Below are 24,726 nucleotides of genomic sequence, written 5' to 3'. Positions count from 1 at the left end.
AGGTTCTTTGACTGAATAGAAATAGCCTGGCACACTCCTGCACTCACTGCACCAGTTCTGCAAACTGATTCATCACAAAGTCTGCGCTAGAAGATTGTTTTCCGTCATTTCCATCATCACTGGAGATGGCCAGCCACCTCCTTACCCATCTCAGCATTACCAGCAACAACCTTCCTCTTCACTAAATGCCTGCAGAATTCATTTTAAAAAAGCATCACACGTCTATTCACACTCCTGGAGAGTAAAGCATATCCCCACGGACAGCAGTGCCACCAACTGCATCACATTGACTCACCAGTGTTTCGCCTCCTGTAGCTTTTCCAGCGTCTGGGCTGATTTGGCCCTTTCCTCAATGAAAATTCCAAAATGGAACCACAGCCAGTGTCGGCTTTGGTTATTTTCTTCCCTAGGAAGCAGACATCCACTTTGAAAGTGACTGGACTGACACCACCAGCTGCATGCTCAGAGCCACCCACGCAGCCCGTCCATTGCTCAGCCAGCTGGAGGAGGACTGGGTCTGCTGGTTGTGACTGCTTGGAGCTGGACTCCCGCAGGCTGCTGAGGGGTGAAAGCCCCCTTACCACATCTCTCAGGCTCCACCCTTCTCGCTTTGATGCCATTAGATGTATGAAACAGTGGCGTTCATGGTTGAGTCTTTTGAATTCAGATTGCAGAAAACCATCGTTCAAGAACTGTAGGCTTCCTGCCTTCTCCAAAAGATACATTCATTGGGCACATCATAGTCTGGATTTCGTGGCATCCATGAAGCAGAAAATGCTCTGTCTTACAGTACAGTTCTACGGCCCCCATCCTCCCTACCAGCTGAAGCTCTGACAGAAGAGATGTTCCCTATATCAGTAAACCCTGCATGAAGAACTGCAGCATAGACATAGGTAACACAGCGTCAGGTGGAGCGCCATGAGTTTCTGCTGCATTTCAGAAACAGCGGAGTAGGCAAATGTTCCTGCAGGCATGAGTAAGTCACAGGGTGACTTACATAGGTGAGCCCATAGATATGATACAGGCAAACGCATTCTTGTGTGTCAGGCAAGGTATTTCCATAGGAAGGGCAAGCACTGTGCAAAGCCCTGGCAAGCACTCACCTGGACCACTATGGACATTTCTCATTATTCAGCTTCAAGAAAGATATTTCCATCCGGGATAAAAGCAGGCAAAGACTAAGCAGCTGATTAGGAGCATGGAGGACCTACAGGAGACGATGACAACTAGCAGGAGCAGGACAAAGGCTGACTTTCAAGAAAGATATCAAGGATGAAGGCCAAAGGAGGAAAAGGGCTATTGAAGTGCAAGGAAAAATACGGGAAACACCACAAAACAATTCAGGTCTTCCTTCCAAGCACACATCCTCACCATAAACAACAGTGTGATAGCACATGTCACTTGATGCATTGGTAAGGAATGGCGAGGAAATCATGCATGCTCTCTACATCTCTGCAAAGTTCACACAGAGGGAACCAAACCCCCTTCTTCCACCTCTGGCATCACCACAACCAAATAAATGTATCAGGTATAAAGAAAAGAGAGTGGGGGGAGCTTTTAACAGCCTGAATGTACATATGAGTTTTGGTGTAAACATACAAAATGACAAGAACTCTACATTCCTTACTCCTTCAGTACTCAAAATAATAAATCCTACAGGAAAAAGGTTTGTCAGGGTTTTTGATAAGATCTGGACATCTTCCCACAAAGTGAGGTAGAGAAATAACTCTTAGAAAGGTGAAAGTCACAAATGAGCTGTGGAAGCTTTACCATGTGGCTGAAGCACATTTTGCATCCCTTGTAAACATGGTGCGTGTGTAAAACGGCACAACTTGGTTTCAGTAGGACAAGGGGACGTGACGGCAATAGCAGCAATGGGCTACTTATGCCATTTGGATGAGTTGTCATTTGCCTGGCTGTGCTTTGGGCATGAATCTAAATGTTCTAGTTCTGAAAATGACCAACCTTTCCACCACACCAGTGTCACCTCCACTCACTGGTTTTTCAAAGCCTGTGTTATTTCCATGGAGGTCTACTGGCACCGTCCATCCCAGCCTTTGGCTCTGGTTACACTTTGGCTTTCCTCCAGGCTGTGGCTGCCAAAACCACCCTCTGTTAGCCCCCCAGAAAAGAGTTTATGCCCATCCTCCTCCTCCCTGCAAGCTCATGGATGTTAGCTGTGGCACAGAGAGAGGGCGGCCAATAGGGGTGGTCTGTGGGCTGCAGGGTTGGTTTCTGCCGTGGCCTGAGGGAAAAGTAACTGCACCAGGTTTTTCCTTGGGAGCCGAGTGGCAGAGAAGGCACCAGGGACGCCCAGCAGCTGTTGCCAGTGTGTGGCCACCAAGGGCAGGGCCAGGCCTCTGGGCCTCCTGGGCACAGGGACTGCCTCAGGGCCAGCACCCCAAAAGCCTTCCCCTGAAGGATGCTGGGCAGGGGGCTGGTGGGTGGGGCTGCGCATGGAGGGCCCCGTCATCCCCATGTCACAGGGCTACCACCCGGCAACACAGCAGTCACAATGCCCCGGGACAGGATAAAAGGGAGCAGCGTCCCTGGCCGTTGCCAGTGCTGGTCCAGGGGCAGCCTGAAGACATCTGAGAGGAAGACCTTGAGGAGCCAGTGGAATTACTTGGAGGCAGCTAAGGGAGGAAAACCTGAGGATGGACGGGTTGCTGGAGATGAGAAGAACCACCAGCTCCTGAAGTTGCTCTAGGCCATCAGTCTTTTTCAGCTGGATAGCAGTGAAGCTGAAGGGAATGTCTTCTTGAGGAACCCTGCACCGCCCACCATCCTCTTCCCCTGTGGAGCCAGGGACTGCAGCCATAACAAGTTGGATACAGAGAAGTTGCAAGGGATCCCACGGCTTTGGAGCACCCACTGGTGGGCTGCCAGGCGCAGGAAGGACTCTTGCCCCACCAAGGTCAATCAGGCCAAGGCTATTTGGCCACTCTTGGAAGCCCCTGAGGTGGCTCCAGGCTGAGGAACAACAGGGCTTGGGCATCTCCTGGGAGGCGTGACCAGCCTGTGGGATGAGGAGGCAGGTCTTGCTCACATGCTCAGGGAATAGCTGATCGCCAGCGCTGGGGTCAGGAAGGAATTTTCCCCCAGGGCAGACTGGCACTGGTCCCTGGGGGTTTTTTGCCTTCCTCTGCAGCACTGAGCATGACCACTTGTCAGGGCTCCTCTGCTCCCTTTTAGCTGGGTCACTGCCTGCTGCTCGTGCACCACGAAGATGGCCTCTCGTGCCCTGCAGCTCAGGGGAGGAAGGCTTTTTTTTCCCCCAAGGTGGGCTAGAGAGTGTCCCTGGGGGTTTTTGCCTTCCTCTGCAGCACAGAGCACGGCCCCTTGCCAGGGCTCCTTTGGCCCATTTGGGCGAGGTGCCTAATGCTCGTGCTCCACGAAGGTGGCCCTCGTGCCCCGCATCCGGGGGGAGGAAGCTTCCTAGACCCACAAGGTGGGCCCCCAGGTGGCCCCCAGGGGTTGCTTCTTATCCTCTGTAGCACTGAGCACTGCCCCTTGTCAGGGCTCCTCTGAGCCCTTTCAGTTCAGTTCTTGCTGCTGCTCTTGCACTTCCGAGGTGCCGCTCATGCCCTGGCTCTCTCTTGCCCGCTGCAAGTTTGGAGTGGGACTGAGCTCGGCTCTTCCTTCGGCTCCATTTCCTGAGGTGTTCTTGCTTGCACAAAACAGCCTGTGCTTGGAAGGGCTCCAGGCTTCCTGCACCATCCGGAGCTGCCGCTTTTCAGCTCTCCCTGCCTGCAATACAAGCACCAGACAGACACGAGAGCATTTTTCATGCATTGCTGGCCAAGAAGCACAGCAGAGCAAGTTTTGGAAGGCAAAAGTGTGCTTGTCATCAATATGTGTCATACTTTTGAAAATACCACACACCTCTTCTTTTGCCTGTGATTGGTACTGATCCTCATTCTCGCTCTTCAGGAAACAGTGACTGTTGGCCTGTGTTCATGCTGCCATATTATTTGAGGTTTTGCATCCTAAGTGATACATGACATTGGTTATAGTCCTTTCGATTCAAAGGCTAAAAGGAAAAAATAGCTTAGGAAAAAAGAGAAAAAATAATTATAAACTAGATGTGGGAATGTTTGGCTTTTGTTTTTACTTTAACGCCAAAATACAAATTCATGTGAAAAACATCATTTCCAAAAAAAAGAAAGAGAGAAAAATCACATTCTTAAAACTCTTGAGTTTGTTCTAGAAAAGAGCCTTCTTTGTGCATCCGTCAGTTATCTGCTCTCCTGTTTCTGGCAAAGGTTAATATTTTATAGTTCATTTCTGTTTTTTCAATATCAGTTACATATTTTCAGGACTGTTGTATCATCTGTGGGTTGACCCAGTGTCTGCCTCTGATTTGAAGGGGACCGGCTTCAGCTGGCACCCTTTCTTTCGGCTCCAGGCAATCCCATTGTTTGGGTTATTCTACACGGCAGGCCTCAGGAAGGATGCGTGGTCAAAATCAAGTACATCCTATGAAGGAATGATGTTTACAGACCGGCATGTTCATTCCCTGCAGCGCCTGGGTGAAGGACATTAACCAGGAAGACAAACAGCCCATAATTCACGATATTGCAGGAAACTCTATGGGCAAACTTGCCTGGAGAGGTGGAGTTCATAGCAGCCGTGCTGGATCCTAACTGTGCCATTAACTCCTTGTCACAAGAGACATGTGAGCGAGCCAGAAGTCGGTATTCCCCATTCAGTCTCGACAGCACAAGGCTCTCCACAAAATGTAGGGGATTTGTGACTTTCTGTAGCTCTCTGACTTGCCTTTGCCAGACTCCAAGGGTTGTTTTTTCAAGCTAAACAGAGGATTGCATCAGCCTGCTCCTGGCTACACTTGTGCACTGTGTTAATGCTTGCGAATATCTGCCCTGATAGAGTCAGAAAAATAAAATAAAATCCTGTTTCCACTTGTATCCTTTGTCTTATGTGTCCTTGAAAGAGTTTTTGGAGCTGAAAAGCCCCTGGAATTTCAGGCAAATAACAGTCTCATCGTTATTTGACTCACCATGGGTGTAGAACAGAACAGAACAGAACACTTCAGCTGGAAGGGACCCTACAATGATCACCTTGTCCAACTGCCTGACCACTTCAGGGCTAACCAGAAGTTCAAGCATGGGATTAAGAGTATTGTCCAAATGCCTCTTAAACACCTACAGGCACGGGGCATCAACCACCTCTCCAGGAAGCCTGCTCCAGGGTTTGACCACCCTCTCATGAGTGGGTAAAGAAATGTTTCCTCATGTCAAGTCCAAACCTCCCCTGACAGATGCAGCTTTGAGCCATTCCCACGCATCCTGGCACTGGGTACCAGGGAGAAGAGGTCAGCACCTCCCTCTCCACTTCCCCTACTCAGGAAGCTGTAGAGAGCAGCGAGGTTGCCCCTAGGCTCCTTATCTCCAAACTAGACCAAACCCTGTGTCCTCTGACAAAATCCTCAGAGGACATGCCTTCCAGCCCCTTCACCGGCTTTGATGCCTTCAGGTACCTTAAACATCCTCTTTAAATGGTGGGGCCCAGAACTGCACACAGTGCTTGAGGCGAGGCCGCAGTTACGCTGAATACAGCAGGATAATCATCCCTTTCAACCGGCCGGTTATGCTGTGTTTGATGCACCCCAGGATGCGGTTTGCCCTCCTGGCTGCCTGGACACGCTGCTGACTCATGTTGAGCCTCCTGTCAGCTGGCACCCTCAGACCCCTCTCTGCAGGGCTCCCTCCAGCCACTCCTCTCCCAGTTTAGACTTGTGTCTGGCGTTATCCATCCCAGGGGCAGAATCCCACATTTGTTCTCGTTAAATGTCATGCCACCGATGACTGCCCAGTGCTCCAACCTATCCAGGTCCCTCCCCGCAAGGCCTCTTGTCCCTCAAGACAGTCAACAGCACCTCCCAGTTTAGTATCATCTGCAGACTTACTAATGCTGCATGCAACTCCTGCCTCCAGATCACTGATAAAAATATTGAACAGCCCTGGCCTTAGAGCTGAGCCCTGAGGAACACCGCTGGCGACTGCTCTCCAGCCAGGTGTAACCCCATTCACTGCAGCCCTTTGAGCCCTGCTGTTCAGCCAGTTCTTCACCCAGCACACCATGTACCTGCTCACTTCACAGCTGGACAACTTGTCCAGAAGGATGCTGTGAGGTAGAGTACCAAAATCCTTACTAAAATCCAGAAAAAACTACATCTACCGCCCTCCCTTCATCCACATGGCAGGTGAAATGACAGAATTTATAAGCTTACTGAAGTGTCAAAATATTTAAGATGAAAATAAAAAATTCTGTGATAAGAATCCACATTAAGTATATTTGTGATATACTTTCTCCTCCCTTCTACTTACTTCAAGAGAAGTAAGATTTTATCTTTTTTTTCTTTTCTTTGCTACTGCATACATTCACTTCCACTCATTTCCTACCACTAAAATATTTAGGTAAGTTTCCTATACTGACCTATTAGAAGTCTTAAACAATGGGGGTGGGGGGTGTCCTGGAAAGATGCAAAGTTTATCTCTGTTTAATTTAAAATACATTTATGTTTTGTTTTCTTTTTTTAACAGTTAATTGTTATGGCCATAACTCAGGCTTCCAAACAGAGAATTAAATTCCAAAACTTTTCCTAGTAAATATTCCTAAATATTCCTAAATATTCCTAAATATTCCTAAATATTCCTAAATATTCCTAAATATTCCTAAATATTCCTAAATATTCCTAAATATTCCTAAATATTCCTAAATATTCCTAAATATTCCTAAATATTCCACTCCTACTAACAGTATTAACTAGTGTAATAAGTGGAAAATAAAGGAGTTTATTAAAATTAGCAAAGTTAGGACTGCAATTCTTCCCTGCCCTCAAAGTCTAATGAAGGCTTCATTAATACATGGAGACAGCTAGCCCATGATTTTCAGGTTACATTTACAATTAATACCAATATTTTCACTCATACTGACAGAAGCAGATGGCACACGTTGCACATAACAGTTTTACAACCATCTTAGAGATGCAGGATCAGAATGGTACTTCTCTCTTCTATCATTATACTATCACTATTCTTTCATTCTGTTGTTCTTGTTTTAAATTATTTTTGTGTTTACTGTCTTTCCAAGGAAAAAAAAACATAGCAGAATTTAACTGGGAAGATATAACAAAAGTGTTTTTTTTAAAAAAAAAAAAAACAAGGCTTAAAGGGCTGTCAACAGCTCAGCAAAATTGAAAGTGAAAATGTCACACAGAGGCAATTTTAGGACAAAGCAACTTTGTTTTAGTTTAAAATATTACGGAAACCATATTTGCATAAAGTAACTAGGCACACAAAGTAACAGTGTGGAACAATTTCATTGAAACCTACTGAAAACCTACAAAACTTACCTATGTCTCTAACAACACTAAATACTGCCCAAGAATTCCCACCATAAATAGCTCTTCTGTGAAGGTTAAAAATATAGCCTGAAAATATTTTTTTCTTTTCAATGAGTAAAATAGGATGACATGGCCAATACAGCAGCCAAGATGCTAAAGTATTGTGAAAACGACAAGGTGTTCAGTACTAAAGTCTTTCCTGATGAGAAAGCTGATACTGAAACAGTAGTAATATTAATTCATAACAACAACAAAAAAGCACTTCCTTGCAAAAAGTTTCCGCATATAGCGATAAATAAAACACACCAGTTATTTACCTCTCCCTCTCCTTACCAAAGGAGTTATTTTCTGATAAAAGGACCTGCATTACTGCTTATCGATCTGCAGGGATACACTACATGGCATAGTAAAAACAAAATTCCTCACAAGACCAGAGCCCAATACGGTAGCTGATATTATAATCCTAACGATCAAATATTTAAGTTATACTTAAAAGACAATTTCAGATTATTTTAACATACATTCACACAACATAAAACAGAAAAATGTATAAGCATAACAAGCAACCTAATACCTACAGGAAAATGGTTTTCAAGTCAGCAAGTTCTGAGCTGGCAACTTTTCAGGCAAGGAGGATGCTGGGCAGCATCCCACCCCAGACCCAGCGCGGGCAGTACCCACCACACGGTGAAGTGCCCATCACGGCCACGCCAGGATTTACCCAGCCAGCATAGCAAACTATGCCGGAGCCCAGTTCACTGCACGCATTCTCTGGAAGCAATAAAAGACCTCAGGTTCTGGGAACTGTCATACCTGTTTGCTCTCCCACCATCACAAACTCCAACTTCATTCTTCATCTAGGCATACACACAAATTGCTCTAGTCAACACCTTGGACAGAACATACAATTAACTCTAAAGACTGCTTTGGTACATGTCAAACAAAACCTAATAAACTGAGAATATCTGCTATAAACCTGTATTAACCTGCAGGAGTATTAGCAGAATTCTCTCGATGTGTTTTCTGACAGTCCCAGCATAAACCCAAATTAAGAGCCAACACAGATAAACCCAACTCCTCTGAAGATGAGGTAATGCTGACTGTAAATTTTGGGGGGGGGGGGGGAATCCCAAAGAGCCGGATACTGCCTCCAAAGCTTACCTGGACACGTTTTTTTTATACCATTCTCTACTATAAATAAGCCCAAAACATTCTGCTGACATACTCTCTCCCTCTTCTGTTTATATAACTGAAAGAACTAATTTTCATTAAATCTGCCTGTAGCAACACATTGCTAGTGACCTCCTGATAGTCATTGCTCCCTCTCCTGAAGGGCACTTAAAGCCTTTCCAAGCTGCACTCATTCTGTCTCTAGCTCTCACACATCATTGCCTCAGAAGCATTTTAAGGTTTCAATGCCTTTAAAAATACTTCTCAGTTAGTCTGAAGTAATGTTCTGTTTGAAACAAATTTTCCTTATTAAACATGAGGGAATATTTAAAAAAAAAACAAAACAACCAGAGCATAGGCCTGGGGAAATATACCATCTTAATTTCAAAGCTGATTCCGTTAGCTGATATTACAGCCTGATCTTGAAAGTACAGAATTTGGAAAACGGAAATATCTCCACATGCACTTCCATCTTGCAAATTTGGGTTTTAGCTAAACAAGAACCAATATTATAAAGCCTTTGATTGAATTTCACTACTGCAAAACATTAGTCTAGAGACTGGTCAACAACAGCTTACCACCTCCTGCACATCAACATAAATACCATAAGAAGAATAAAAAGACAAATTCATATAAAATCTGGCCAACATGAAGCAGGTACACAGTTACAGAAAATGGAGAGAATGAAAACTCAGTAATTTGTGTAGCCACAGAATCACAGAAATGTTGGTTGGAAGGGACCTTTGGAGGTAATCTAGTCCAAGCTCCTCCCAAAAGCAGGACCAGCACCCGACTTGACCAGGTTTAACACTTGATCAGTTGAGGCTCTCAGCAGCTGAGTCCTGAAAACCTCTAACAGTTTCTCTGGGTAACGTACTAGTTCTGCACTAGCTCCTACAGAGAGTTTTCCTATGGTTGAACCCAAGTCTCCCAAGCTGCTCCTTGTTATGCCACCTGCTGCTACCAAGATGAGTTTGGCTCGATCAGTCACTGCTTTAAGACTCACACTCAGCTGCACCTAAGTTAGCGAAAATTCAGGCATGAAAGGAAGTGATTAAAACAAAAAATAGGCTTGCCACAGCAAAAATTAACCTGCAGTTATTTTAAGGCAAACCCAGCCTTTCCTGAACTTTCAGTTTCAGAAAACTAGCTAAGACTTGTTGTGAAATCTTACTGGCATAACTCTGATATCCCACAATACTCAGAGGTTTATAGGGCCACCTGAAGACACCTGCCCTACACATAGTAGCAGCCTTTATAGTCATGAGAAGTTGCCTAATAAGTGATGCATCATGTAGTTTATAGTCCTGCTTACTCCTTGCATGTTAGACCAGAGACACAGCATCTGAATCTTCATTCGAATGAAACAAAAATATTTGAGGCTGTACTTACTCAAATCGACCCAACTTATCTGTTTCCTTATTAATTACTTCACAGCATGTTTGGGAATTTTAAGACTACTCTGCATCCTTTCTCTACAGATGCTCTTATTCCAGTTAAAGCACAAAATCTACAAAAATACTTCGTTTTTATAATCTCTAGTTTTAAAATAGGGAGGCAGAAATTTTTGAACTGTATAAATAGGTGGACCATGGTACTGGACATCCCTATTCAAAACTAGAATCTACTGAATAACAGAGGACTACAAAATAACTAAACAGAAGCTAAAAGAACAGTGGTTATCATTTAGAAAGGAGACTAAAACAGGAAAAAGATGTAATTTCCATTGACATGTGACATTCTAGTTAACATTCAGGTCACATTATATCATGAAAAGGCCCAAACACAGAACCACCGTTTACAGAATTAATATTGATTTGAAGCAATTGCTTTTAAGTGGGTTGTGTCTGAGGAGCAGGCACAACTTAAAACTCATAGCTGCACATTGCACCAAGAGGCCCAGGCTCCGAATAGTGAGACTAATCAGTATGAACCAACACGAAGGTACCAAAGACACCTGGAGAAGCCTAACACTAAAAAAAATGGTACCATAGATACCAATTCCAATAACTGTCAGTCCAAAGAAGGTTTTCCCTCAACCAGAAAATCTGTCCTTTGCTGTTCCTGACTTGCACAGGATTGTATTTCCTTTACATTTAATTTGTCTTCTGTGGCTCCCTTCCTCTCCTCTTCAGCTTTATTCACATGAAGTTCCTGCAAACAAGTAAAGCACAACTCCCCATCTGTAGAACAGGGTTAATCAGCTCCACAATGCCTACTCCAATGTTCACTCCAATGTTCACTCCAACAGGTATTTCATCTAGTTACACAGTTAAAGATATACCTTATCTTACAGTCTATCCTTGAGACTAATTTCCTACCTAGTTATTTACTGAAAAAGAAAAAGCACTTAGATAGCATCACATTTGACAGGCCCTATAGACTTCAATCAAAATAAGACAGGAAAATTCAAATGGATGCACACCTGTAAAATTCCCCGAACATAAGCACAAGATACTGTGTGTAACTTTTTGGCAATACCCTAGATTTTCAATTAAGCAACACAGCATGAATTACAAGTTCAAAATATGCAACACATTTAAAGACTTCCCCTCAGAGGAGCCACGCAAGACTCATCACTATACAGGAGGTAAGTCCTTACAAAGAGTTTGGCTCCATCTGAGTGTTCAGAACTAGAGTAGCTCTGCTTGACCCTGAAGTAGCAGCTCTTACCTATCCCTCAGGCTAAAAGAACACTTCCCATCCAGCATGCAAGATGAATATACAAACTATACTTGAGTACAGCTTGTACAGCATACAAATTACTCTTATATTTATAATGCATATCTGGTTTCATACCAATGAGTCCTGAAATAACTTATCACCAAGATTTTGAAAGATACGCCACCAAACAGATGGCTAGATGTCAGCCAAAAACAAAGCAAGAAGAGCAATTAAACCTGCCTCGGTTACAAAGTGAATGGAACACAAGTTTGCTGTTGCTCGCAAATTACTGTTATTTTGTTTTGCATACTTCCTATTATTTCTTTCACATGAGGTTTAAGTCTTATTTTCTACAAAATTATTATACAACTCAATTCTGAAGATATGCTATTTACTTTAGTAAGAACTGTATTTGAAAAACATTGTGATAACTTCTGCCTTTAAAGAAAACCAATCCACCAGTTCGTTTTTTGGGTTTTTTTTTTCTAAAGTTTCCTTGAGAAAGATGTTTCCCTGATTTCCAACGCTCCAACAGTGACCTAACAAAATAACAGGGCAGTTGCACACATCCCACATTCATACTGAACAATAGTTTTCCCAGAACATTGGAAGAAGGTGCTGAAGAGTGCACGACACAGTTTGCAAGCTAAAAAGAGAAAGAAAAAGGTACATCAATCTTTTGGGTCAGTAGGACCTGAGGGAACAGCAACATTACCTTCCACCATCCCAAGAGTGAGACTCTTAGATTCAGAAAGTCAAATCAGAGTGCTCCAACCTTGGACTAATTTCTCCCTGGAGCTGAAGAAGCCCTGCCAACTCAGCAGTGTCCTGCAGAATGCTGCTGTCCTTTCACAATCACTTCACTTCTTGTTCTACAACAGCTGAGAAAACGGCAAACAGCTTGTAAATTCAGTATCAGCATTGCCTTACTTTTATTTTCACTGCCGCTTTCCCCTCTGAGTTCCGTCTTAACAGCATATCCCAGACTTTTTACTTCAAAAATGAGCAAGTAAGACTTTGTGTCTGCATATGAGAATGCTTAAACCAGACATGGGAAACAGCATAGGAACGAACAGTTCTTCAGAGCTAAACCAAAGTGACTTTGAAAATATACTCCACACTGAATTCATGATGCACTTGAAAACACACTTGCCAGACCTCAAAATGTGTGGAGTTCAGCTTTTGTTTAATCAAGAGTGTCATCTTAAATATGCAACTACATTCTAAGAAAAACATTAAAAACTAACATACAAAAAGGATGCACCATAACACATTCCAAAGGTGTGCCTCAGATCTCAGCTGTACTCAAGATATTTAACCACTGCAAACTACAAAACTGAAGCACATGCATTTTATCAGTTATGTCCTTTGAACATACAAAGAACAAGTATCTCTGTTACAGAACTGACGACACATCATCCCATTTGAGACCAATACATTCTGATTGATAGTATCAACTTAATTACCCAAACTAAGTTAGTGTTTTTTGGTTTGGAAGTTCTAGACTAGTCTTGCTAAAGACCTGAAACTACATCAGGATTTTAAGGCTAATTGCAATCAGCCCCAATAGTTATATTTATGTAGGTATACAGTATTTTTGTATCTTTTATTTATATGTACACACACTGGTAACATGCAATAAAAAATTTTTTTAAAAAAAAAAGAAAAATAAAAAAAGAAGCCACTGATTTCTCCAAAAGCAGGGAGGGAGGAGAAGTGGGCATAAAGGGGAAGTGACACAGAGAAAAGTCAATTTAAAAACTTCCAGCAAATCTGGTCTTAATTCTTCTTCACATCTATTACCTGTTCTCTGAAGCTGACTTTGTAGCTCACCTAACATCCGCTCACATAAATAAAGATTTCACTGCAAATTTTACTCCACAAAGCAGTAAATACTAAGCAACAAGGTCTTATAATCCATTCAGTTTCCCAGGGTTAAAACAACTGTAGGCCAAATAAACTGTTTAGGTCTCAAAAGCATAAACTATTTTGCCATGTCAGCATTTCTCGAAATACAAAAGGCAATCCTTTAAAGACCAAGCATCTTACTGATTGCATCAAACATCAAGCACGACACTGGTATATTATAGAGGTTACTCACTCACATCTTTTTTTTGCTTGTTTTCCAACAATCTCCAATTAAACAACAAACATATGCCCCAGGGCTGCTAGCCAGATACTACTTGGACAAGAAAAACTCTTTTCCTAGCACAGAATTGTGGGGCTTTTCCTGAAATATGTCAGTCATTTTATGTATTAGTGGGAAACACCCAGGATTCTGTCACACCCTCAAAAACTATTCAACAAAATGGTGCGAAAGTTTTATCCAGGCAAACTCAAGCCCTGTAAACTCTTGAGCACGCTTAAGAAATGCAGTATTTTAAGAAACTGACATCCATTTTAGAATATAAGATAAACTTTTGGAACATTTTTTTATTCTTAAATCCTATTTTATAGCTCTTGAAAATGCTTAAAAGCAAAAGGAAGTATCAGGTTTTACATATTACCTCCATTTTACTCCTTACAAGACTTAAAGGACATTGTAAGGAAATAATTACCCAGCCCAAGCAGCAGCAAAGTCTAGCAAAGATCTACATCTGAACATTCAGCATCAAATATTTATTATAATGCACCTCCACATAACTCATCTCTTTTTCTGTTGATGATAGATAGAAATTAACTCCTGATGTCTGAAGTGATGCTGTTTCAGGGCTTCAGCTGATGACTGAATAGCTGGTCTTAACATGAAAAGCATGATATTGTTACACGGTATTCATTTGGTTCTTTACTAAGATTTTTCTTTTCCTCCAAACTTTAATTTTAGTCTTACTCTTAGCTGTATTTAACACAGCAAGGCAGAGAGGTAATATACAAGTTGTCTTTTAGCACGATCACTAAAGATTTAAAAATCAAGAACAGATTTTTAGCAGATACAGTTAAATTAGAGAATTTTTAACAAGCAACACATCTGTGATCCTTTAAAGTGACTCAGCTAAGTTGCTGGATGCTGCAGGATAACCGTGCAAAATCACAGTTTCTGCTGTCACAAGTGCGATTTACTATTACTACGTCACCAACCCCTCCTGCACTGAAGCACTGATAATACTGTGCTTACTAACTTAATTCACTGAATGAAATCCATTGATCCTGCTTGTTAGAAATGAGGTTTGGCCTTGTAAAACTTTACAACAAATACAGTTATTAAAACATATGCTTAACTAGGATGGTCTAATGAAGTTTGAAAGGTAAAGTCTAAATACATTCTTTTGTGTGAATGAAGGCCTGGAACAATTGTGCTAAACTCATTCTGAAAAAGTCACGGCTAAACACTTGAGAATTTATGAAAATTAGAATGCATTGCATCAAGAAAATCCCATTCTAGTCCCAACACACCAAAAAGAACACCTGATCCATCTGAACTAAGAGTTTAGTAATTCACAAATTTCAGCATCATTAGAAAGTTCAAAAACTTCTTTCTTGACCTATCAAGTCTATAAAAAACAACATTCATCCCGAAAAATTCTAACACTCAAATAACAGAAAAATACTTAAAGTTAAGGATCTGTGTCATAACAAGAGGACCACCAGTGAATTTTACCCAAAGCATCAGGCCCTGAACACTATCAACAAACAAACAAAAACCCAGTCACTCTGCATCCGGCCTACTTAAAACTGCAAAGCTGGAGAAAAACATCTACTAAAAATAATAACAGCCCTTTTGGTTTATAAATAATAATGAGCCTTCTTGCAATGTTGGATTGGCTAACAGTCCCCCCAAACACTACGATTTGCAGAACAAAACAACAGGTTGCATTGCAAGTAATGCTCAACACAATCCTACATCACATTTTAAAAACCAAGATGACATACACGCGTAATAAAATGTCCTGGCAACACTGCACAGAGATGCTTTGATGTCTTTACGTCTCTCTAAGGACACTAACCTTATTTAAAAAAAACAAAACAAAACAACTCTTTCTTCAAGTTTAGTATTTGTAGTGAATAATTTCCATGCTAAAGTCAATCACTGTATCTACTTACACCTGACTGCCCTGAAATTGTGGGCTCAGAAGTTACCACTTCATCAATGAGTAACTTTAACTGCGAGTACAGACTAAACCGCGGTAAGCTTAAGCCGTTTGCTCTGCAGACGTACCAGCGTAACCCTTAAGATACATGTAAAACGCTACATTTCAAGACTGAATGACCCACTTTTAATTCGGATGCTGAAACCGGGCAGTGCCTCTCCGAAGTTACCCGAATTCAGTCCGACATTAAAATAAAACCTCAGCGTAACATCTCCCGTGATGGAATCCAGAGGTTCGCACGCCCTTATCAGCTCACGCCGTTATCAGCAGGACAAACAGGTCACTGTACCTCCGTGAAGATGTATTTGCTGAACTAGGATCTCAGAAAGACGGGAAAAGCAAAGCAACCCTCCTCCTCCTACCCGGCCCTCGGGTCCGCGGGCAGCCGGAGCGGCGCCGGGCGTGCGGCAGGCCGGGGCGCGGGAGAGGCCCCACACGCAGCCCTGCCCCTGGGCACCCCCCGACCCCCGCGGGCACCCCCCGACCCGCAGAGGGAACCCCCGCGCCGCCCCGCCGCCGCCGCCTGGCACGTGACCGCCTTCCCTCCCCCCCCCCCGCTCCTCCCCCCCCGCCCCAGCAGGGCAGCGGGCGCCGTAGCGGGAGGACAAAGCCGTTCTGTGGGAGCCCGGTGAGAGCGGCGGCGGCACCGCGCGGGGGAATGAACGGGAGGGCCGCATCGGCGCCGCGCGCTGCCCTGCCCCGCCCCGCCGCGCGCCGCTCCCCTCAGCCGCGGCCTCTTCGCCGGGACGCCGCCTCCCGCCGGTGGCGCGGCCAGGCCGTGCCCCTCCGCCAGCAACGCACCCGGCATCCCTCCCCCGCGTCTTCCTTCCCTCCCCTCGCTCCCCGCGGCCGGGCGAGGGGCGGCGGCGGCTGCGCTTACCTGAGCGCGCAGCCGGCCCGAGGGAGAGGGCCCGCACCGCGGCCCGGCACCGCCGCAGGCCCCGGGGACTGGCGGGGCGGGGCCCAGCGCGGAAGGGGGGCGGGGCCTGACGCCGGAGGGGGCGGGGATATCCAGGGGGCCGGGCTCAGCCCCGTCGGTGACGCGCCGGGGCTTCGGTTTGGTCTTCATTAAAGAAGCGGGAGGGACGAGCCGCGGTGCCACCAGCCGGGCCCGGTGCCTCCTCCCCGCCGCCGCGGCGGTGTGCGGGGCTGTGCGGTGCAGGGCTCCGGGAGCAGGCGGCGCTGGGGACAGAGGCCAGGCAGAGCGCAGATGGCCTACGTGCAGCCTTGTGCCCCGCGGCGGGGGATCTTCTCCTCAAATGTGAACATCCCCAAATTGTAATGAAGTGATCAAAGCGAGCAGTGAGGCTGGTTAACTGTCGTTGGCCTAAATCATAGAACCATTAAGGCTGGAAAAGGCCTCTAAGATCACCAAGTCCAACACTCAACCCACCACCACCATGCCTCCCAAACCATGCCCTGAAGTGCCACACCTACATGCTTTTGAACACCTCCAGGGATGGTGACTCCACCACCTCTCTGGGCAGCCTGTTCCAATGCCTGACCATTCTTTCAGTAAAGACATTTTCCCTAATAACCAATCTAAAACTCCCCTGATGCAACTTGAGGCCATTTCCTCCTGTCCTATTGCTAGTAACTTGGGAGAAGAGACCAACACCCACCTCACTACAACCTCCTTTCAGGTAGTGGTAGAGAGTGATAAGGTCTCCCTGCAGCCTCCTCTTCTCCAGGTCGGTTAGGCAGGACCTGCCTTTCATGAAGCTATGGTGGCTGGGCCTGATCCCCTGGTTGTCCTGTACATGCCTGGCGAGCTCACTCAAGATGAACGACTCCATAACCTTCCCCGGTACTGAGGTCAGGCTGACCAGCCTGTAGTTCCCTGGATCTTCCTCCTGGCCCTTCTGTAGATGGGCATCACATCGGCAAGCCTCCCGTCATCTGGGACCTCCCCTGTTAACCAGAACTGCTGATAAATGATGGAGATTGGCTTGGTGAGCTCCTCTGCCAGCTCCCTCAGTACTCTTGGGTGGATCCCCTCCAGCCCCATAGACTTGTGAGTGTCCATGTGGCTCAGCAGGTTGTAAACTTCTTCCTCCTGGATTATGGGGCGTTTATTCTGTGATCCGTCCCTGTCTTCCAGCTGAGGCGGCTGAATATCCTGGGGATAACTGGTCTGACTGTTAAAGACTGAGGCAAAGGTGGCATTAAGTACCTCAGCCTTTTCCTCATCTTTGGTGGCAATGTTCCCCTCTGTGTCCAGTGGAGGATGGAGATTCTCCTTGGCTCTGTTTCTGTTGTTAATGTATTTGTAAAAACACTTTTTGTTATCTCTTACAACAGTGGCTAGATTGAGTTCTAGCTGGGCTTTTGCTTTCTAATTTTATCTCTGCAAGACCTAGTGAGATCCCTGTACTCTTCTTGAGTTGCCTGACCCTTCTTCCAAAAGCGGTAAACTCTCCTTTTTTTTCCCGAGTCCCAGCAAAAGCTCCCTGTTCAGCCAGGCCGGTTTGTCTTAAGGCACATGGGGACAGCCTGCTCCTGTGCCTTTAAGACTTCCTTCTTGAAGAATGCCCTGGCCTTCCTGGACCTGTTTGCCCTTCAGGACTGCCTCCCAAGAGACTCTCCCAACCAGTGTCCTGGACAGGCCAAAGTCTGCCCTCTCGAAGACCATAGTAGTGGTTTTGCTGACCCCCCCCTCCTTACTTCGCTGCTTAAACTCCTGTGTCTTGTCGTTGCAGAATCCTTATATTTACAGAGATTAGCACCAGAAAATCCAAGCGTGATTGGCATTGTTGTGAAAATATGACAGAAACTCAACCAACCAGCCACTTAAGAAAACCGTCCTTTCCTTTTGGGGATGTATGGCTTCCATCCTTATGGAAGACCAAAGCTTGCCAGATGCTTATATATGCCGTAAGGTTTGTCTGCAGTCCAGCGTTGCAGGCTAGAGCCATGATACATCTCTTCTAACAAAAGATGTACAGAGATAATGTGCTCTGCTGTACATATCAAGTTATATAGAGCAAAAAAGAGCAAAATAAATTAATCACAGCTATCGGATTAGAGCAGGGAAATGGAGGAAGAAGGATTAAAGGTGAGGTCTAGGAAAAAAGGCTGAAACTACACAGTTTGTGGTCACCCACCCCACCCTGCCTGGCTCCGCCAGACCCCATGCATCTTCAGGGCGGTCAGTGCACAGCAGCTGCAGGAAGGTGATGGTGGCTGCTGAGGTGTTTAGTCTGGAGTTAGAACACAGCTGAAAACAAGTACCCTAAGCACTTGATATAATAAAAAACATTATGGTGAATGATAGCTGAGATGAATCACTTCATCCTTGTTCCACAACCCCAGAACTTGCAATAAAATGCCCTGTCCACTACTGCCCCTCATTAATGGGAAGGGAGAAGAATTCCTTTAGCTGTGAGAAAAATCTTGTAAGATTTTTTTTTAATCATTCTTTCTTATTCCAAGTCTGTGAACATGAAATCACTTTTTCATCTTCTGTGCTTTTTACCCATGTTAGTTTACTTTTATTATCTTTCTTTGGTTTTTCTCAGAGTTATTCTACTAAAGATCACCTCAAGCCATCAGGCAGGTAGCTGTATTTTGGATTTATTGTTACTTTTCATACAAATGCAAAGAGAAAGACTTTTAAATCTCAGTGGTAGCCTGTATTTGAATTACCTGTCTCCAGATAGCTTTGATACAAGTTGATTAACACTTTCAAAACAAAAGCAGCAGCTCTCTGTCACTGCATATATTGAAATAAATTTATCTTTAAATAAAATGTGGTTGACGTTTTGCCAAACAGATTAGGAGCATAATTGGTGAAAACACGCGAAAAGCTACTGTTATTCAGGACTTCTGAGTGATTATCAAACTATAAAAAGCCTAACATTATATCTTACAATGTGATAAATTATGGTCCATAAATTAGCTAGCTTTCAGCTAGCTAAAGCCTATGCAGGCTGTGCATAACCATTAACATCACAAGCAAAGCAGAACTCTCAATATTCCTGCCCATTCCTGATGGAATAAATTAGTATAAACCAATAAAGAAACATGATAATTATAACCAGCTGAGTCTCAGGCCTGATAGCCATACATATTCACAGAAGCAGGCAGCTGGCAGGTTAATGGTAAAAAGGAGATCTGTCTGTAAGGAAAGGACTAGGTAGAAGGTAGATTGTAGCTCCAGAATGGCTATTCTATTCTGTAGTTAAGCTAGATATAGTAGTAGAACAGCAAAAAACCCCAAACGTAAATTCCTGAAAATGTAGAAGTAATGTAAAGTAGCTCTGAGATCAACAAAGAATCTTCTTTAAACTATTCATATGAGCCACTGTGATTTGTCTGTCTCCTCAAGCTTCCCGTCCTGTGGACAGAGTGCTGGTGAGAACTGGGAGAGGTTAAGCTAGCGAGTGGTGGAGAGCTAGAGAAAGGAGTGGTTGGCTTTAAAGGAAAGACATGAGGCAACTCTGGAAGGGAGGGATCCTGGGATCCTGGATCAGATTTAGTAGAGAGAAGAAATTTCTGTCTTCATATAACAAATTGATGTCTGAAGACCAGTCAGCTTGATGTTTGAATCTCCTCCTCCTTCTAGGTGGCCTATCTCCTCTCTTCTGCTAGCTTTGTCAAAATACTATCTTAGAGAATGTCACTGGGGAGAAAACAGTGTTTGTTCCGCTTTTCCTGTTCTTCAGGGTGCATGGAGGCAATCCTGATGGCTGAAGAACTGTTTCAGTTCCTACTGGAAGGAGTCAAATACACCATGTCTTGCATTATTCATGGAAATTCAAGTAAGGTTTGCTGAGAAGACTTTACTAAAAACAGTTAGTAATCAAAGTGCTTAAGCACAATATGCTAAGGCTATGTTTTCAAATCTACTGAAATTCTGACAACCAAAATACCTTCTCATGTAACACACAGTATTATTACTGGATGCCTTAATTTCAGATCATCTTAGTGAGCTAAATGACACCTTGATTTTGGGAGCTGATAACCAACTTCTGCTTTTGGATAAGAAGTTGAGAGATTTGTGGGTTTACATTCAGTTACCACTCAAGTAACTTTAGACAGATTAAATTAAATAGAAGTTGGCTTTGAAAGTCCTATTTATGAACAAATTTAACCAAGCAATCTTGTGATTGCAATGCTCTCCAAAGAGGGGACATTATTGTGGCTTAACTGACAGACATTTAGCATTGCAGACTTGGAAAAAATGAGCTGAGCATGGGCCAGTTTTTCCAGGCTCTGTAGAGTTATTTTCCTAACCTTCAGTGGATCTGAGAGTTGGGAAGGACAGACAATATTGGATCATGTAAAGAGGACTCTGCAGTTTCTGCAATAGTGCTGTATGAACAGAGGCATGTCTCTCTTGTCCTGACACTGAAGTTTGAATGTGAGCAACTTCTGTATGCAGGAAATGGAGTGCCTGCTCCACCTTCCAAAGGAGTGGGGCAGGTTGCACATAAGTCCCGGACAACATTCCACTTAAATTGTCACCTTGGACTGTGTTCACGTGTGCCTATTACGAGGCATTAAGGAAAGAGTGTAATCTTCTGGAGCAAGAGAAATAGAAAAAGAAGCACAGGGTCAGGACTCATAATTTACTTCCTAAAGCCTTCCTCATTTAGTTTTCCTCTGCTTCTACATAAGTTTGTATTTTCAGTCCTTAGGTCTGTTCCCACTGTAAAAAGTGTGTAGCAGTAATAGCTTCCTTGGTGAAATAAGTAGCCAGCAACCAAGACAGGTTCATATTTGTGTATTGTTCTTAATATGCTAATTCTCAGCTTTATATTCTTTCTTTCTTTCATTCTGAGGAAAGACCATTAAGGGTCAGTACTTCTCTGAGGGCTGAAGGAATCCTAATTCATATCCAAAGGTGCTGTCACTACTTGACAGATAATAGGTGAAACCTAATTAAAGCTACCGGATGTAAACTGCTACCTAAAGATTCCTCAGTCTTAAGCTGTGGCAAGGGTAGGGGAAGAGGGATACCATATGGAGGCAAATATACCTGAGCTCTTCCTAATGCTGCTTTTTAGAAGGATTTGTCAGTCTGCAGCAATGGTGGAGGGGAGTCTGGGAAGGAGCAAGAAGGCCTTCTTGTCACTTGGCTTTACCAAGGGAGGGTTTGTGGTATAGAGCTTCCTAGCCTGTGCTGGATCTGTGATATGGGTCGTTGTTTCACCGTGATCCCTCGCCCAGGGCAATTAGCAGGTCTAAAGGCTGGGTGTCTCAGTTAAGGCAGGGCACTGCTCTTTGCTGTCCATGCTGGCTTTGGGACATCAGTTAATTGTTCTCACAGCAGATAACACTCTAAGGTGAAGCCTGGGTGCTGCAACAGTTATCTGTAATATGCCTCATTACATCAAGTAGGTGGATGTAAAATGAGCCACTTTCTGATGTAAGAGTCTCAAGTATTTCTTCCTGCACTTTCATGCTGTGGTAAACAGCTGAATGAGTCGGTTGGTTCCTGTGACAGAACATAGATAAACAAACCTGTAGTTAAACATAGTGTCTAAAGACAGACACTAAGATGTACAGTCATTACACCCCCAAATCTCCTTTGAAATCGAAGGAACCGATCTGCTTAAGTACATTTAAGGATGTGATGGGAGGTTCATCAAACCTGACTGGTTCTCAAACCTCAAACTGCAAACCTATGACCAAAGACATCCCTGGTATCTGGGAGTTAATGCTTCTGCTTCTTGAGCTGGAAGTGTCTATTTCTCCTTCAAGAAAAGTGAAGTAGGTTACACTGGGGGGTGATCAGATTGCCTCCTAAATAGATAATGCAGGTAGGATGCGATTAAATATTTCTGCAGCAGAGCAGGAAGAAAAAAAAATCTCTTGACTAAGAAATTGTGAAGCAAGTATAGAGTTAGGCTTCTCACATAACTGACTACATTTCAATGTTAAAGCTGATATTAATGCTTTCTTCCATGGTGTGGTCCAATTTAAGTGAACGAACCACCCAGTATAGGAACTGTAAGCTCACCCTGTGGCAAGAAAATGGCTAAGCAAAAGCAAGAGCCAAACTCCAACCATTTGTCAGGCATTGAAATAAAACACATTCTTTTTTAGATCTTTTTTTTAGGATGACGTGATGGTATTAGTGCAAGCAGTAATTGCTGCTTAATATTCAGTGCAGTAGCTGAGCAGCACTGTTCAGCATATTTCATAACAATAAAAAGGCTGACATGCCACTTTTGCAGGCACCTTTTGCATGCCATGAAATTAGATACCTCCCACCTACCCTACACTTCTTTTCTCAAATGCCAAAAGCCCCAAAATTTCTAACATGCACATGAATCGAATTTTATAACTCTGTGCTCTGAAGAGACCCTCTCCTTCCCTGGAAAAGAAACAACCCACAAATCCCCCTCTCTCTGATGTTAATGGGAGCTTTATTTGGCTGAAACCCACAGCAGTTTGCTCGTCAGCTCAGTGACAGAAATGTTCTTCTCTGAGCTCTTGCCCATCATCAAAGAAGACAAATCCTGTCTTAAAGATAAGAGCTTATTCACTTGGGAGGAAGAAAGAAATGCTTGTATTTTAGTTTTAAACAAAAGACCATTTTGAATTTCTGTTGGCTTGTGGAAAGTGCTTTGAGCATGCAGAATGCTGCCGGGCCATTTCCCAGCCGATTTCTTAATTTTTGGCCATGCGCACTCATGTTCTATTACACTGCAAACTCTTTGTCATTTCCCCTTCTACTGCCTTATCTTTCTAATGCTTATTATTATTTTCTATTAACTTTCCCTCATCAGTTCCTCTCTGTTCCATCTACAGTTGCCCTGTTTCTATAAATTTTTTTTTCAGATTGTACTTCCTTCTTCTTTTGTATCAAGCTCTTTTGCCCCAGGAAAAGTGTTTTCACCCACAGTTTGAGTTCACAAGTTTAATGAGAGCAAAAATGAGCAGTTTCAAACATTTAATGGACTTTTTTGCAGTTTATTTTCCCTAGAAACTGATGATAAACCATCTACCTGTACCTAAAACTCTCTTGCTATCTTTATCAAAAACCTTCTATATGCAATCCTTATGTACATCAACAATTACCCCATTTTTAGCTATGTTTTTGTTCATAAACTACTATATATTAACTTGGCTCTCAATCTACTTTATTTTCTTTTATCTATTTTTCTGTATTTCTGGTTTTAACTATCCATGTTTTCCACCTAAACAAGTTCCTTTATGCATAGAAATGTATTTAGTAAAGATAACCTTAGGAATATGTGTATATGCTTGCATGACCAAATAAACATCTGGTAGTTTCATGAAGCTTTAAAAAGAAGGCATTATTTTTGTCATTCTTGTGACCAGACCTATTGAAGCTAAAATATTTAAGTGAAAAAGGAGAAGTAAAAATTAGAAAAACAAAAAGCCACCACCCTAGGCCAGAGATTTTAAGTGTGACCCTTTGATATATTTTATTCTGCTAAAAGAGGAAATATGTCCAGATTACTGTACAGAAACTGCCCAGTAAGCAAGACAGGGTTTTCCACCAAACTGGACTTTACCCAGGAAGTATTTCTAATGCTTATTCTGCAAATCCTGAGACAGCAGACCAACAGGGTTAAGTACAGTTGCAACCTTCAATAAACAAATTTACAGTTATGGTATTATCAGTATGACTGTCATCATCTCAGTAGACAGTCAATACCTCTCAGGTTTTAGACTTACTTAGTTAACAATGTAGTACTAACAAGAGAGTAACTGTTTCCTGGATAATTTACATACGTGCAAAGTCCTTTGCCCACAGTTATGTTCAATAACATTTTCTGACCATAAATATACTGAACTCCAAGGAAATAATGTGTATTTAAAGCACCATCAGTTCTAGAAAGGTTGAAAATGCTGACATCTTGCTTCAGCAAAAGGGTTACTTAAAAGGGTGTTTTGACAGAAGCTGTTCAAAACCGTTTCGAAATGAGTGCTGAAATAGCTGCTGTCCAGTTTTTTCGTCTTAGGCGGCCGTAGAGTGAGTAGGTCCCTCTAGCCCTTGCTTCCTCCCACCTCTTCATCCTCTCTGTTTTGCTTCAAGGATGTTCTAATAGGAAGGCTGCTAATGTCAAATACCTTGTTCCTGTCTGAACAACAAATATTTTTCTGAACACAACATTTGTGGGGAATTCTGATTAAGTGGATGAAAAAGTACTAAATCATGCAAATAAAAAAATGAGGCAAGCAGAATTATGCGAGTGGCAAGGAAACCTGAGAAATTCAAATGACTAAACCTTGTACTTTTTTTTCTCCATACTTTAGCACATGACCGCATAAGTGGGTATCAGAGTTTAAAATATTTACAGTCCTTTCTCCCAAAACAATATACACAAAACCAGCAGAATAAACTGCAGAATGCACCTTTTAATTTTCTGTAATCAAACTTAATGAAGCTTGTGTATTTTGTTCCTTTTACTCACTCCTATCTGAAAGACGCCATGTACTCCATTCTATCTCTTTTAC

The 24,726-nt window shown here is 43.3% G+C and overlaps 1 protein-coding gene across 6 annotated transcripts in view; it reads right to left on the bottom strand.

Moving 5' to 3' along the window:
• Nucleotides 1–16,259, bottom strand: part of STARD3NL (STARD3 N-terminal like) — a 34,658-nt gene extending 18,399 nt beyond the window's left edge. For 4 of the 6 annotated variants that reach the window (XM_064443958.1, XM_064443962.1, XM_064443963.1 and 1 more), the window contains exon 1: nucleotides 16,172–16,259. The gene's annotated coding sequence lies outside the window, so the exon portion shown is untranslated. Of the gene's footprint in view, nucleotides 1–15,580; nucleotides 15,605–15,863; nucleotides 15,954–16,171 lie in introns of those variants that run through there. The other 2 variants (XM_064443959.1, XM_064443960.1) reach the window with 2 other exon arrangements.
• Nucleotides 16,260–24,726: the final 8,467 nt, after the last annotated feature.

The sequence above is a fragment of the Phalacrocorax carbo genome, chromosome 2, assembly GCF_963921805.1.
Source record: "Phalacrocorax carbo chromosome 2, bPhaCar2.1, whole genome shotgun sequence".
NCBI lineage: Eukaryota > Metazoa > Chordata > Aves > Suliformes > Phalacrocoracidae > Phalacrocorax > Phalacrocorax carbo.
This window is presented reverse-complemented; position numbering and strand designations above follow the sequence as displayed.